This window comes from Myotis myotis, unplaced genomic scaffold (genome assembly GCF_014108235.1).
Source record: "Myotis myotis isolate mMyoMyo1 unplaced genomic scaffold, mMyoMyo1.p scaffold_m19_p_11, whole genome shotgun sequence".
Classification (NCBI taxonomy): Eukaryota; Metazoa; Chordata; class Mammalia; order Chiroptera; family Vespertilionidae; genus Myotis; species Myotis myotis.
In genome coordinates, this window is record NW_023416315.1 from 55400929 (window position 1) to 55415743 (window position 14815).

The following is a 14815-nucleotide window of genomic DNA, read 5'->3' on the forward strand; positions in this document are numbered from 1 at the left end:
CATGAAAATTTTGGCATCAAAGAGTCCTGGTATTACTACACACAGTGGTTCTGTCCAAAAGTACAGTTCATTTGCATGAATAATCTTACATGTATGTTTTGAGGTTAAAATTTACATGTTTATTAAGTAATTATGATAGGTTGAGAAAAATGGCATTTTATCACTAGTAGCTTAAATTCTAGTCTAAAATTTTTGTTCAAAACACATGTGAAACACAAATTATTCTGAAACAAGATAACAACAAAGCAGGATTTTCTTTTGGTGTGATTCGGCCCTGTTAATTATTCTCTCATTCTAAGTTTAGAATGGAAAGGTGGGTGTCATTATCCAAGTGCAGATGGAGTAACAATAACAGCCGGCCTACAAAGGTGGGGGAGGATTTGTCTTAGCTCTTTTAGGATCACAAGTGCTTTTGTAAGTATGCTGATACAGACCTTCTTGAACCTTGTGATGTCTCTGAGAAATAAATGATCTGTCACTCTGAAAACATTCTTGGGATGGGTCAAGCATGACCGAATCATAACACAATGGATTCTTTTTATGAACATCAGGAGAAAACATCCATGCTGAAATGAATGCCTTGCACTATGCTTTGCCATTTACATTTGAAAGCCTGAGAAATTCACTACCCAGCATGTATGACTCACCCAGTTAACCAAAATAGCATGAAGCACATGCTGGTAACTGTCAAGGTCTTCTTTCCATTCATCTTTAGGGAAGCTCCAAGAGACAGTTTGCCTTTGGGATTTTTCTCTGTGTATTTGTTAAACAGTCAATCATTAAGATAGATTTGGTGGACACTGTATTTTGCCATTTCTTCCTTCTCTTTTTCCCCCCTGTTTTATTACCGCCTACCTCCTCCTCCTCTTTCTCTTCTCAGGAGTTTCCATTCAATGATATTGCTGCATTCAGTTTGATCTATTGCCCTTGGTGTGGGAATTGGATTGGGGTCACAAGTGGAGCCTTCTAGCCATGAAAAATGATAGAGAGAACATTGCACTGGAATTTAGAAGACTTGGGTTGGTCCTTTTTTAAAAGTATCTGTATTGGAAGTGGAACTCAGGTTTTCTCTATGCTCTCTAAGTCACACCTTTATTTCTTCTGTTTTTATGCTGGGATCTTTGTTTTATTTGCATATTAATTCCAACAGGCAACTAGTACCAAGTATTGTGAGGATCCCACTTGGAGGAATTAGGGTAGCCCAATGGAGTGTACAATTTTCCTGGGACAGATGGGTTTGGGTCAGGACATATTCAAAAAGGTGTTTCCTGAAGCAGGTTAATTACTGAGAAAAGCCTCATTTGTCTTCAGAGAAGCAAGGTGAAATTATTACCAAACCACTTCCATGTCCTGGGCTGCCCCCCACCCCTGCATGATACAGGACCTTTTGCGTGTCAGGCGACCTCCAGGTTCTTAATTCACCCAGGAAAATTTTCAAACAAGAGTCGGAGTGAGAACAAAGCAAGTCTTATTCAGGTAGAGGAAAAGAAAGAGACCACGTTGTAGGCTGCTGTGAAGGAAGCAAAAAGTACAGGTCCAAGTGGACTTTGGCCAGCTCATAAATGAGTTGTACCAGGTGGTTAGTTAGTTCTTGGGATTTTATGTGTTTCCAAGGGAGAATTGTCTGCAAGCTTTGTGACACTAAATTCTGACTTAATAATATGGTCCATGCTGGAAGTGTCATGGCATTTGTCTCCCTTGCCCCCCCCCCCCCTTCTACTTGTGGTGTTAATTTTCATTATAATCTATACTAATAAAAGGGTGATATGTTAATTAGACCGTTCATCTTCCAGATGACCTTCCGGAAGTCCTTCCGGACAAAGCCATGGTGGTGGGGCCGAGACAGAGGTGGTTAGGGGCAATCAGGTGGGCAAGGGAGAACAGTTAGGGGGATCAGGCCGATAGGCAGGTGAGTGGTTAGGAGCCAGTGGTCCTGGATTGAGAGAGGGATATCCTACTGTGGGATCAGGCTTAAACTGGCAGTCAGACATCCCCAAGGGGTCCCGGATTGGAGAGGATGCAGGCCAGGCTAAGGGACCCCCCGCCGTGCATATATTTCATGCACTGGGCCTCTAGTCCTATATAATAAAAGCCTAATATGCTAAATGTCTGGTCATCTAGTCAGCCATCCAACCAATCAAAGTGTAATATGCTAATGATATGCTAAGGCTGCTCAACTGCTCACTATAACATGCACTGACCACCAGGGGGCAGACAGTAGACTGGTTGATCAGTCGCTATGATGTACACTGACCAGCAAGGGGAGGATGTTCCAACAGCATGATTAGCTGGGAAGGTGTGGCTTGAATTGCATCCCCTTAAAAGATATATTCAAGTCCTAATCTTAGTACATGTAAATGTGATTTTATGTGAAAATAAGTGTCTTTGCAGATGTAACCAAGATAAAATGAGGTCATATTGGATTAGGGTGTGCTCAGTCTAATGAGTAGTGTTCATATAAAGAGAAGGAAACTTAGACACAGAGAGACACACAGAGAGAATACCATGTGATGATGAAAGCAGAGGTTGGACTGATGCACCTGTGAGCCAAGAAGGCCAAAAGTTTCCTGCAGCTATCAGAAACTCGGAAGATAGAGAAAAGATTCTCCTCTGGAGCCTTGCTGGCACCTTGATTGAGGCCGTCTAATCTCCTTGTTTCTGTGAAAAACTAAATTGCTATTATCTTAAACCATCCAGTTTGTAGTACTTGTTACAGCTACTCTAGGGAAGTAATACAGAGGTTTAGAAGTAGGATGAAAAATGTCAATGGAAGGGTTGAATGTAGTGGTTCAGAACTGGGGAAGAATGAGGCTTTGGGCTATGTTTATATTTGGATTTCTCAGATATCTTTTTTTTCCTTTAGTTTTATTGAGATACTAGAGGCCCGGTGCACAAAAATTTGTGCACTGGCGGGGGGCATATCCCTCAGCCCCACTAGTGCCCTCTCACAGTCTGGGACTCCTCGGGAGAAAACGACCTGTTGGGTTAGGCCCGCTCCCGGGTGGCAGAGGGCAGGCACAATCCCTAGGTGCAGCCCCTGGTCAGGCTCAGAGCAGGGCCGATTGCAGAGCTGGGGCGCCGCCCCCTGTCATGCACAGAGCAGGGCGGATCGAGAGGTTGCGATGCCACCCCCAGTCACGCTCAGGATAGGGCCAATTGGGGGATTGGGGCGCTGCCCCCTGTCACACTCAAGGCAGGGTCCATGGAGAGGTTGCGGTGCCACCCCCTGTCACACACAGAGCAGGGCCCATCAGGGGGTTGGGGCTCTGTACCCGGTCACACACAGAGCAGGGCCGATCAGTGGGTTGGGGAGCTCCCCCCGTCACGCGCAGAGCAGGGCTGATTAGGGGGTTGGGGCACTCCCCCCTGTCACACACAGAGCACGATGGATCAGGGGGTTGGGGTGCCATCCCCTGTCACCCACACAGCAGGGCCGATCAGGGGGTTGGGGCACTCCCCCCTGTCACACACAGAGCAGGGCGGATCAGGGGATTGGGGTGCCGCCCCCTGTCATCCACAGAGCAGGGCCTATCTGGGGGTTGAGGCACTCCCCCGTCACACTCAGGGCAGGGCTGATGGGGAGGTTGCAGCTCCACCCTGTCACACACACAGCAGGGCCCGTGGGCGGGGAGGGGTTGGGGCGCTGCACCCTGTCACACACAGAGCAGGGCTGATCAGGGGGTTGGGGAGCCCCTCCTATCAGGCACAGAGCAGGGCAGATCAGGGGATTAGGGTGCCTTCCCCTGTCATGAACAGAGCAGGACGGATAGGGAGGTTGTGGCCCTGCCCCCTGTCACACACGGAGCCGCAGGGCAATCAGGGGGTTTGGGCGCTGCCCCCTGTCACGCTGCTCCAGGGACCAGGAGGCCTCGCGACTCCACTGATCCCAGTGCTGGGAGGCTGCGCAGCTCTGTTTGACACTGGGGCAGTGAGGCCTCACTGCTCAGCTGATCCCAGTGCTAGGAGGCCTTGCTGCTCTGCTGATCCAGGTGCTGGGAGGCCTTGCGGCTCCGCTTGACCCCGTGCAGTGAGGCCTCGCTGCTCTGCTGCTCCAGGGGCCAGGAGGTCTTGCGGCTCTGCTGATCCCGGTGCTGGGATGCCTCGCAGCTCCGCTGATCCCGGTGCTGGGAGGCATATTACCCTTTTACTATATAGGATAGAGGCCTGGTGCACTGGTGGGGGCCGGCTGGTTTGCCCTGAAGGGTGTCCCGGATCAGGGTGGGGGTCCTCACTGGGGTGCCTGGCCAGCCTGGATGAGGAGATGATGGCTGTTTGCAGCTGGTCACACCACCTTCAGGGTGGGGATCCCCACTGGGGTGCCTGGCCAGTCTGGATGAGGGGCTGAGGGCTGTTTTCAGACTGGCGGGTGACTGAAGCTCCCAACCTCTCCTTTTTTTCTTTTTTAATTCTGGGATTTATTTACCTTCTATTGCTGTCACTGGAGCTGAGAGCCGGCTTTAGCTCTGAGGCTTGGCTCCAGCTCTGAGGCCTCGGCTGCTGAAAGCAGGTATCTGGTTTGTTTGGATTCTATAATTGAAACACTGTTGCAACTCCAGCTCAGGCTGGCTGGCTGAAAGCATGGGGTTTGTTTAGTTTCTATATTTGCAACATTGTTTCTTATACTGCAAGCTCAGAGACCGGCAGCGGCAGGTGGGGAAACTTGGCTTCCTCCATCACTGGAACAAGCAAGCCTCCTGTTCTCTTAAGCTGCCTGGCTGCTGGCCGCCATCTTGGCTGGCAGTTAATTTGCATATTGCCCTGATTAGCCAATGGGAAAGGTAGCGAAGTTACAGTTAATTACCATGTTTATTATTAGATAGGATAATTGACATATAGCATTGTAAGTTTAAAGTGTACAATGTGATGATTTGATACATGTATATATTGCAAAATGATTACCCCAATAAGGTTAGTAAACATCCATCACCTCACATAGTTACCATTTTGTGTGTGTGTATGCGTGGTGAAAACTTTTAAGATTTACTCTGTTAGCAACTTTTAAGTAATACAGTATGGTATTGTTAACTATAGCCACCAATGCTGTACATTAGATTCCTAGACTTTATTCACTAATAACTGGAATTTTGTATCCTTTGACCACCTTTACCCATTTCCCCAGCCTTTTCTCTGCTACCACAGGAGATTTCTTTATTGGCTTGCATTTTGCAACAATACAGGAAGAAAACACTTAGATCACGGATCTGAGATTTTCTGATAGTATAAAATCTTCCTTCTCAATAACTATCAGTAAACTTAGAAAGAGGATTTTGTATCTATAAAAACAATATGAAAACATTAATTTTTATCACTCAAATAAATTTAAAATATTTTAATAAAATAATAGTAATCTGCCTTTTCAATTCATTCTACTGTTGTTAATGGCATCCCCACACTATAAAAGAACATGCATTATAATAATGCTATTTCTTGACTTAGTAGTTTCAGGTATCATTTATTGACCTCCTATGGTGGAAAGGAGGTATTGATTCTTGGAACATTCTGCCTTTTTACCCCACATCACGTTTTTCTCTATCCTTAATAAGATTATTTAGTTTCCAAAATCCTTCTCAGAAAAATAGAACTCTCAATGCATTCATACACATACAAATCAGTAAGAATAAAATGACTCAGTAGAAATAAGGGCAAAGGACATAAAAATTATTTCATAAAAAGAAATATAAATGTGAAAATATTTATGAAAATATTTTAAATTTTATTTATAGTTAGATAAATGCAAATTAAAAGAGAATATGCCATTTTTATTTCTCAGATAAGCAAAAAATCAAAAAACTTTACAATGCATTCTGTTGGCAGAACTTTCATACATTGTTGTTGTGATTGCAAATGTTAGAATTCCTAAGTTGGTCAATTTGGTAATATTTATCAAAATTACAAATGTATTCATTCTCTCACCTGAAACTCCTACTTAGAAGAATTTATCCTACAGGTATACATATATAAAGTAAGGAATATAAAAAATTCTCTATTAAACATTAAAAACATTAAAAGGACATGTAAAAAACTAATAAAAATGGTTATGTATATGGGAGTGGGGTTCCAGGTTGGGATGGATGGAGACATGGGGGAGAATGAGGCACTCTTTTATTCCTTGCCCTTTCAGGTTTATGAATCATGCTACTTTACTATCATTATAGGCTGAATAATGATGTTTTGGTCAGTGACAGACCACATAAATGATGGTGGTATATTATATAACCAAGGTATGTAGTAGCTATACCATCAAGGTTTGTGTAAGTACACATTGTCATGTTCACACATGATGAAGTCACCTAATGATGCATTTCTCAGAGTGTACTCCTGTCATTATGCAGCACAACTGTATTATCTTCAGTGCAGTTTCTGCATGAGCAGAGGCAAACATGTATTTTAAGAGGTTCAGAACAGGCCTCTCCAGCACATGACACTTTGGCATGAGGATTATTTTGAACCAAAGGCAACCAAGAGCCTGTGGGATCAGGATAAACTTTTACCTCTTCAGAAAAGAATTTTAATTGAAGGCCTTGTCCATAATAAGTGTTATGACCAGAAATGAAAATTTATGACCTATCTGTATGGCAGGGAAAACATCTAATTACTGAGCATCTGCTCTTCTTATCATCCTGTGAATTACCCTCATCCCCTGTGAAGCCCCAGACCCCTATCTCATTCTTTGCCTAAAGATGGCATAACCAGGTGTACCAGTTAATGCGGATTTTTTTCAATAGATGGAGTTACACATATGTTGATAAATGTGATTTGATATGTATGCTATTTTGTTGTATTGACAACAAGCTTCAAAACTTCATATGTCAATAAACATAATACATCACATAAACAAATTGATAAAAACCACATAGTAGTATATCAATTGATGCAGAAAAAGCATTTGACAAAATCCAACACCCATTTTTGATAAAAACTCTCAGGAAAGTGGGAATAGAAAGATCATACCTCAACATAATAAAAGCCATATATGACAAACCCACAGCCAACATCATACTCAGTGGGCAAAAACTAAAACGATTTCCCCTAAGAACAGGAACAAGACAGGGATGCCCATTCTCACCACTCCTGTTCTACATAGTACTGGAAGTATTAGCCATTGTGATTAGACAAGTAGAAGAAATAAAAGGCATCCAAATTGGAAATGAAGAAGTAAAACTGTCCTTATTCGCAGATGACATGATATTGTACATAAAAAACCCTAAAGACTCCATCAAAAAACTTAGACTTAATAAATGAATGAGGCAATGTAGCAGGATACAAAATTAATGCCAAGAAATCTATGGCATTTCTATACACCAATAATGAACTTACAGACAGAGTGACTAAAAAAGCAATCACAATTTACCATAGCTAAGATTTGGAAACAGCCTAAGTGTCCATCAGCAGATGAATGGATTAGAAAACTGTGGTACATGTACACGATGGAATACTATGCCGCTGTAAAAAAGAAGAAATTCTTACCATTTGCAACAGCATGGATGGAACTAGAGAACATTATGCTAAGTGAAATAAGCCAGTCAGTGAAAGAAAAATACCACATGACCTCACTCATTTATGGATAATAATGAGCATTATAAACTGATGAACAAAAATAGATACAGAGGCAGAGCTGCATTAAACAGACAGGAAGGTTGGGGAGGATGGGGGGCGGGGCGGTAAGAGATCATCCAAAGGACTTGTATGCATGCATATAAGCATAATCAATGGACACAAGGCACTGGGGGGTAGGGGCGGCTGGGGGAAGGTCAAGGGGGAAACAAAAAGGAGACAAATGGACTACTTTGTAGTATTTTAAGCAATAAAAGAGAGAGAGACACACAAAACAAAAAGACCAAAACTTACCAAAAAACCCCCCAAAACTTACCAACCCCCCCCCAAAACTTCATATGTCAAATTTGCTAAAGGTGTTAACATCATAGATATTTTTACTCTTAAAAATGTCAAATTTCAGCCCGGCCTGTGTGGTTCAGTTGTTGAGCATTGACCTCGGAACTAGGAGGTCAGGGTTTGATTCCCGGTCAGGGCACATGCCCGGGTTGTGGGCTCCATCCCCAGTGTGGGGCATGCAGGAGACAGCCAATCCGTGATTCTCTTTCCTCATTGATGTATCTCTCTCTCCCCCTCTCCCTTCCTCTCTGAAACCAATAAAAATATTTTTTAAAAAACGTCAAATTTCATGCCAACAAAAGAGCATTTGTGGGAAGTTTTAATTCATTACTTTATTTTGAAGAAAAGTGCTGCTGAAAGTTATCATATACTTTGGGAAGCTTATGGTGAACATGCTCCATCTCAAGATACTTGTGAACGCTGGTTTAAATGCTTTAAAAGTGATGATTTCAAAGTGAAAGACAAAGAACATCCAGGTCAATTTGAATCACGCTTTGATCATAAAACGACCAGAATGGGCTAGAAGACATGGCAAAGTAATTTTGCTTCATGATAATGCACCATCACATACTTCAAAACCAGTTAAAGACACGTTAAAAGATCTTGCCTGGGAAGTATTAACCTACCCGCTGTATTCACCAGACCTTGCTCCTTCAGATTACCACCTGTTCCGATCGATGGCACATGCACTTTCTGAGCAGCACTTCAAAACGTACGAAGAAGTGGAAAATTGGGTCTATGAATGGTTTGCCTCAGAAAAGTTCTATTGGGATAGTATCCACAAATTACCTGAAAGATGGGGGAAATGTGTAGCTAGTGATGGACATTACTTTGAATAAAGCACTTTTGATGTTTCTCTTGACATTACTGTGTTTTCTTCATTTACAAAATCTGCATTACTAACCAGTACTTATTTTACCTCAGTTTCCCATACATATGAAATTAAGTTAGTTTTTCTGCTGTTAATCTGTTTCATGTTGATTTGATTATTAGATGAGTCAAAAGAACCTTTGTAGGGTAGAAAGGAAATTCTCCTTAACATATTCAATTGGAAACATTTTTGCCCTACCTAGTGTTAAAAAAATTATCCATGATACTTGTGTTAAAAGATAAGTCTAATTAAAATTTTAAAGAGTTAATTTGAGCAAAATTAGAATCAGGCAGCACCAAAACTGAAGTGGTTGGGATTTCCCCTGAGAAAACTTAGTAGAAAGACAGACAGATGTGGAAGCATAGAAAAGAAATTATCTGATTGGCTATAGCTTAAGCTTTTGCCTATTAGGAAAAGCTTAGTTGGCTGTGGTTATTTGTCCTCAGGTTTTGATTTCTTAATCTTGAGGCATTTTAGGTTTAGGTTTTAGTTTGCTTGCATAGGCTATAAGGAATTAAAGCCACTTTAGTCTAACGGCCTCCTTGTTTAATTAATTTAACTCCTATTAAAGACACGAAGATTTTATTCAGGACTATCCCAATCAGTATAGGGATTATGGTAATAGGATTTTGCTGCAGAGGAGAAAGGTTGGGCTCAGCTCTAAATACAACCAGAAAAAAATGTGCATTTATAGCAGAGAAGCAGGATAGGTGAGGTTAAGGGGGTTAGTGGATGGAAAATTATTAAGAGGTAGCAGGGTAATTCTTTACTAAACTGACCTAATGGGATTCTTGCTAATATTGGGCAATGTAAAGGTGGACATAGAAGTCGAAGGTTAGCAGATGTAGTTCAGATGTAGTTGAGTAAAAGGCTTAGAGAAACCTTACTAAAGCTTAGTCAAGGAGAGAATCTATCACTAGTTCTTTCCTTCCTTGTTGTTTTTTTTTTAATGGTAATCACCAGAAGATAAACAATGTTTAGCCAACACCTTTTCATTTGTACTGAGAAAGATAATGGCCAGCCCAGCATTTTGGATTTCATAAAACTTTTTATTAAATGTTACTATAATTTACATTTCTATTATTGCCAGTCTGATGAAATAAAAGATAACACTTTCTGATTTCCACAGAACTACGTTATTACCTGGTGTTTCCTTAAGGTTAAAGCTGTCCATTTATAATGTGTTTGATGGTGGTGTATGAGGAAAGCAGGAGAATTTTCAGGTAAAGGTGGCTCTGGTATTAGGTGCTAGATGAAGGGGCTAAGAAATCTCATTAATTCTTCAACTGAAAGCTGCAGGCTGAGTCCCTGCTGCCTTTGCATTTGTAATTTAAAACTATTCCCAAGGTATGTATGAGCCTTGCTCTCTGTTCACATCCCCTCCCTCACTACATGGTGATACTTCACAATCTATTATCTGTTTTCATTTGATAGAAAAAATTTTTGGTGTTATAACTTTGATTTTGCTTCTGTTCCATTTGTTCTGATTTTTTTGGTAATGCCTGCTTTCCATTCATCTTTATCATCTCTTTTTCTCTATTTTATTTAAACTGCTGTGTGGTTTGTCATTATTTCTCTTATGAAAGTCTATTCTGATTTAATAAAGGAAAGCAATCCTTTACCTCACTAAGAATAAACTGGATATATTTCATTTAAAAATTTTTATGCTTTATGAAGGAACTTGATTAGAAGTGGGGTAGCCCACTGGGGTAGTGATTATAAGATTTTCTCAGGAGCCTTTGCTGTCTTGCTCTTCCATTGTTTGTAATAGTTGGTTATTTTTGGTTGCAATACTAGGCTAATTTTTTATTTTATGTTTTTGTTTATTTTGTTGAAATTAATGGAATGGTTGTTTCTGGTTTTAAGGCTGGTGACTTAAAATCTATTTGACTATCGAAAGAGTTATCCAGAGATAGAGACAATATTAGAATAAACTTGGCAGTAAAAATTTGCTTTTGGGTTTTCATTCATTTTGGAGGTTTTTCTCTCAAAGTGTCTTCTGTGGGAGCAGTAGCCATTCAGTATTTCTTAATTCCCTTTGTAGATGCAAATTGTCAGTTCAAATCAGCTAAGCAAAGAAAAAAAGACCTCTCAAATCTAATCTGAGAAGAAAATCTCCTCGAGGGTATAGTCTCAGTTCAGAGAACAAAGAGAGAATAGACTAGAGGCTTATTTACCTTTCACAGCTTCAGGGTTGTAGAAGCCAGAAAGCACACAGATGGGAAAAAAAGAAAAAAAAAAAAAAATAAGCTTAAGGGCTATACATTTTTTATTCTACTCTGTTTTCTTCTTCTTTTTGAGAGACAGTGAGAGACGGATTTGCCTAGAGGCAAGGGTGTTAAGAGTTTCTAAATCTGGGCTAGGGGAAATGTGATGGTGGAATTATAAAGGCATTTTTTACTAATGAAGATCAAGGGGATGGTAAAATATGGACTCTGGACAGGAGTCCTATGGGAATGCAACATAAGAGTGCTGGGTTTGGGAAGATGAATGGTAGCTTTCCCTCTTGGTAGGATTAACAGAATAGAGAGGTCTTTTCTTAGTAGATTCTGATAAACTGAACTTGGAACAGGATTCATCCTCAATATCCCACTTCCTCTTGAGAATCCTAGACTATATTGAAAGGAAGGTGTTATTCATAAGGCAACAGAAGACATGGCTTTCTCTAGTGGTCCCCAAGCCTTAACCAGATGTCCTTTGTGAAAGGGCGAGGACTACGCCCTCCATCTTACCCTGGGATCTCCATTTTTGGGCAGAGCCATGTGCTCAGCAAGGCTTCTTCCCGGAAGCCCAAGCCTCTGCTAGCCACACCCAGGATTTCTCTGGACTAACCAATGATAATCAAGGGAAGTGCACGCCATCAGTATGACCACATCCTGTGTAATGAGACACCGACTTGCTCCTGGCCAATCGGCGGGGCCCACAGTCCCCTCTCCTGCCCTTACTCCACCCCCCTATAAAACTCCTCGTCCCATTGGGCTAGGCCTCTCTCTGCCACCTGCTGCTGTGTCAGTAAGGAGGGTAAGGGAGCCAGACTCGAGTTTGAAATAAAGGACTCTTTGCTTTTGCATCGGACACGGCTGGCTCCCTCGCGTGGTCTGTTGGGGATCTTGAAATCTGGGCATAACACTTCGTAAAGGCAGGTTTTAGGAGTTCCAGTCAAGATAGTGGTGTAGGTAAATGCAGCACTTGCTGCCTCCCACAATCACATCAAAATAATAACTAAAATACAGAACAACTATCATTCAAAAATACAGAACAAACACCTGAAATCTAGCTGAAAGGAAGTCCTACAGCTAGAGAATTAAAGAAGTTCACAGAGACTTATAGGAGGGATGGAGACTCAGGGTGTAATAGTGGAACCTGCTGGTCATACACTGTGTGGCGGTTTAAAATCAGGAGAGAAATCTTGGCTGTGGAGGTTTCCCTGAGGAGGGAGGGGTCCCAGTCCCACACCAGGCCTCCCAGCCCAGGGTTCCAGTGTTGAGAAGAGAAGTTCCCACAACTTCTGGCTATAAAAAACAGTGGGCATGGTTGCTGAGTGACATGGATGCTGTTGGAACCCCAGGCAGCTTCTCTTAAAGGCCCTCCACATGGATTCAGTTCCTCTGAGTCCCAGAGCTGGGGCAGCAGCTTGAACAGAACCTGAGACATTTGGGGAGGAACTAACTTGTCTGGAATGAGATCAAGAGCTGGAGGGGCAGTTTTATCCCAGACAGAAATGCTGGCAGAGGCCATTTTTACTTTGATGGGCCCTCCCTGCCACAGATCCAAAAGGTAGTTGCCATATCTGGGTCATCAACCTGGCTCACACTGTTTTCCTCCTCTTGGTGCCCTGAGATGCCACCCCTCCCTACTTTCATTCTCAAGCCATTTCCAGTGGCTTTTCCATACAACTGTCCTTTCTTGCCTCATGCTTTGGACTTTCTAAAGTCTCTCAAACAAGCAGCATCTGGCCTCACTCTGCCCCGTACCTCTCAATAAATAGCCCCAGGCTCAGCACTAGTGGCAGCCTGCCTTGATTCACAGCTTGGCCTCTCCTGGGCACCTTTAAGCCCAATACAAGTAGCAGCCATTTTCAGATTGCTTTGCTGCTCATGCTGGGTGGCATCGGCCAGGGCACAGGGAGTGGTTAACTTTGTATCTCCTGGGAGGCACCAGACCCAGTGCACCTGGTGATCTCTTTCAACCATGCAAGATTACAACTACATCACCTCTACAAGTAACACACTCAAGGGGCAAACTTGGTGAGCACCAAAGCCCCACTGAAGCAAGTCCTGCTGCAAATGGTTGGCTCCTGCACAGGAGCTCTTCTGCTGTAGTTGTAGCTGATCCTCACAATCAATTGCCCTGAGGGTCAATCCCTCCCAGTGATGCCAGCATCAGTCAAGACTCAACTACAATAGGACAGTGCACACAGCTCACACAGAAGCATACCTGGAATGCCCAGCTCAGTGACTGTGGAAGCTGGGCTACTGGGGCCTACAGCACATCTATTACACAAGGCCATTCTACCAAGTCTGAGAGACATTGAAGCTCTACCTAATACGTAGGAACAAACATAGGGAAGCAGCCAAACTGTGGAGACAAAGAAACATGTCACAAATGAAGGAACTAGAGAAATCTCTAGAAAAAACACACAAATGAAATGGAAGCAACAAAACTACTATATACAGAGTTTAAAACAATGGTTATAAAGATGCTCAAGAAACTTACTGAGAAATTCAAGGAACTTAGTAAGAACATCAACAACATAAAAAAGGTCCAGTCAGAAATCAAGGATACACTAACTGAAATAAAGAATATTTTACAGGGAATTACAGTTGAGTAGAGGATGCTGAGAATCAAATAAAGAATTTGGACCCTAGCTGGTTTGGCTCAGTGGATATAGCATCAACCTGTGGACTAAAGGGTCCCAGGTTCAATTCTGCTCAAGGGCACATGCTTGGGTTGTGGGCACAATCCCCAATGGGGGGTGTGCAGGAAGAAGCCAATCAATGATTTTTTCTCATCATTGATGTTTCTACCTCTCCCTCTTCCTTCCTCTCTGAAATTAATACAAATATATTTTTTAAAAAATAAAAAAATAATTTGGAATATAAGGTAGCAAAAAACAAAACAACACATCCAAACAGAACAGCAAAAAGAAAAAAATAATCCAAAAATAGGAAGATAGTGTAAGGAGCCTCTGGGACAAATTCAGGTGTACCAACATTCTCATCATGGGGGTGCTGGAAGAAGAAGAAAGGGATCAAGACATTGAAAACCTATTTGAAAAAATAATGACAGGAAACTTCCCTTACCTGGTGAAAGAATTTGGCATACAAGTCCAGGAAGCACAGAGAATCCCAAACAAGATGAACCCAAAGAGGCCCACACCAAGACACAATATAATTAAAATGCCAAAAGTAAAAGACAGAATCTTAAAAGCAGCAAGTGAAAAGCAGTTAGTTACCTAAAAGGGAGTGCCCATATGACTGACAGCTGATTTCTCAACAAAAACTTTGCAAACCAGAAGGGAGTGGCAAGAAATATTCAAAATGATAAAAACGAATCTATGGCATTTCTATACACCAATAGTGAACTTACAGAAAGAGAGATTAAAAAAGCAATCCCATTTTCCATCGCACCAAAAAAATTAAGATACCTATGAATAAACTTAACTAAAGAGGTGAAAGACCTCTACTCAGAAAATTACAGGACGTTGAAAAAAGAGATAGAGGAAGACATAAACAAATGGAAGAACATACCATGTTCTTGGATTGGTAGAATCAACATCATTAAAATGTCCATTCCACCCAAAGCAATCTATAAATTCAACACACTTCCCATTAAAATACCAACGGCATATTTCACAGGCCTAGAATTAACTCTCCAAAAATTCATCTGGAATAAAAAAAGACCCCGAATAGCTGCAGCGATCCTGAGAAAGAACAAAGTAGGTGGGATCTCAATACCAGATATCAAGATGTATTACAAAGCCACTGTTCTCAAAACTGCCTGGTACTGGCAGAAGAACAGACATATAGATCAATGGAATAGAATAGAGAG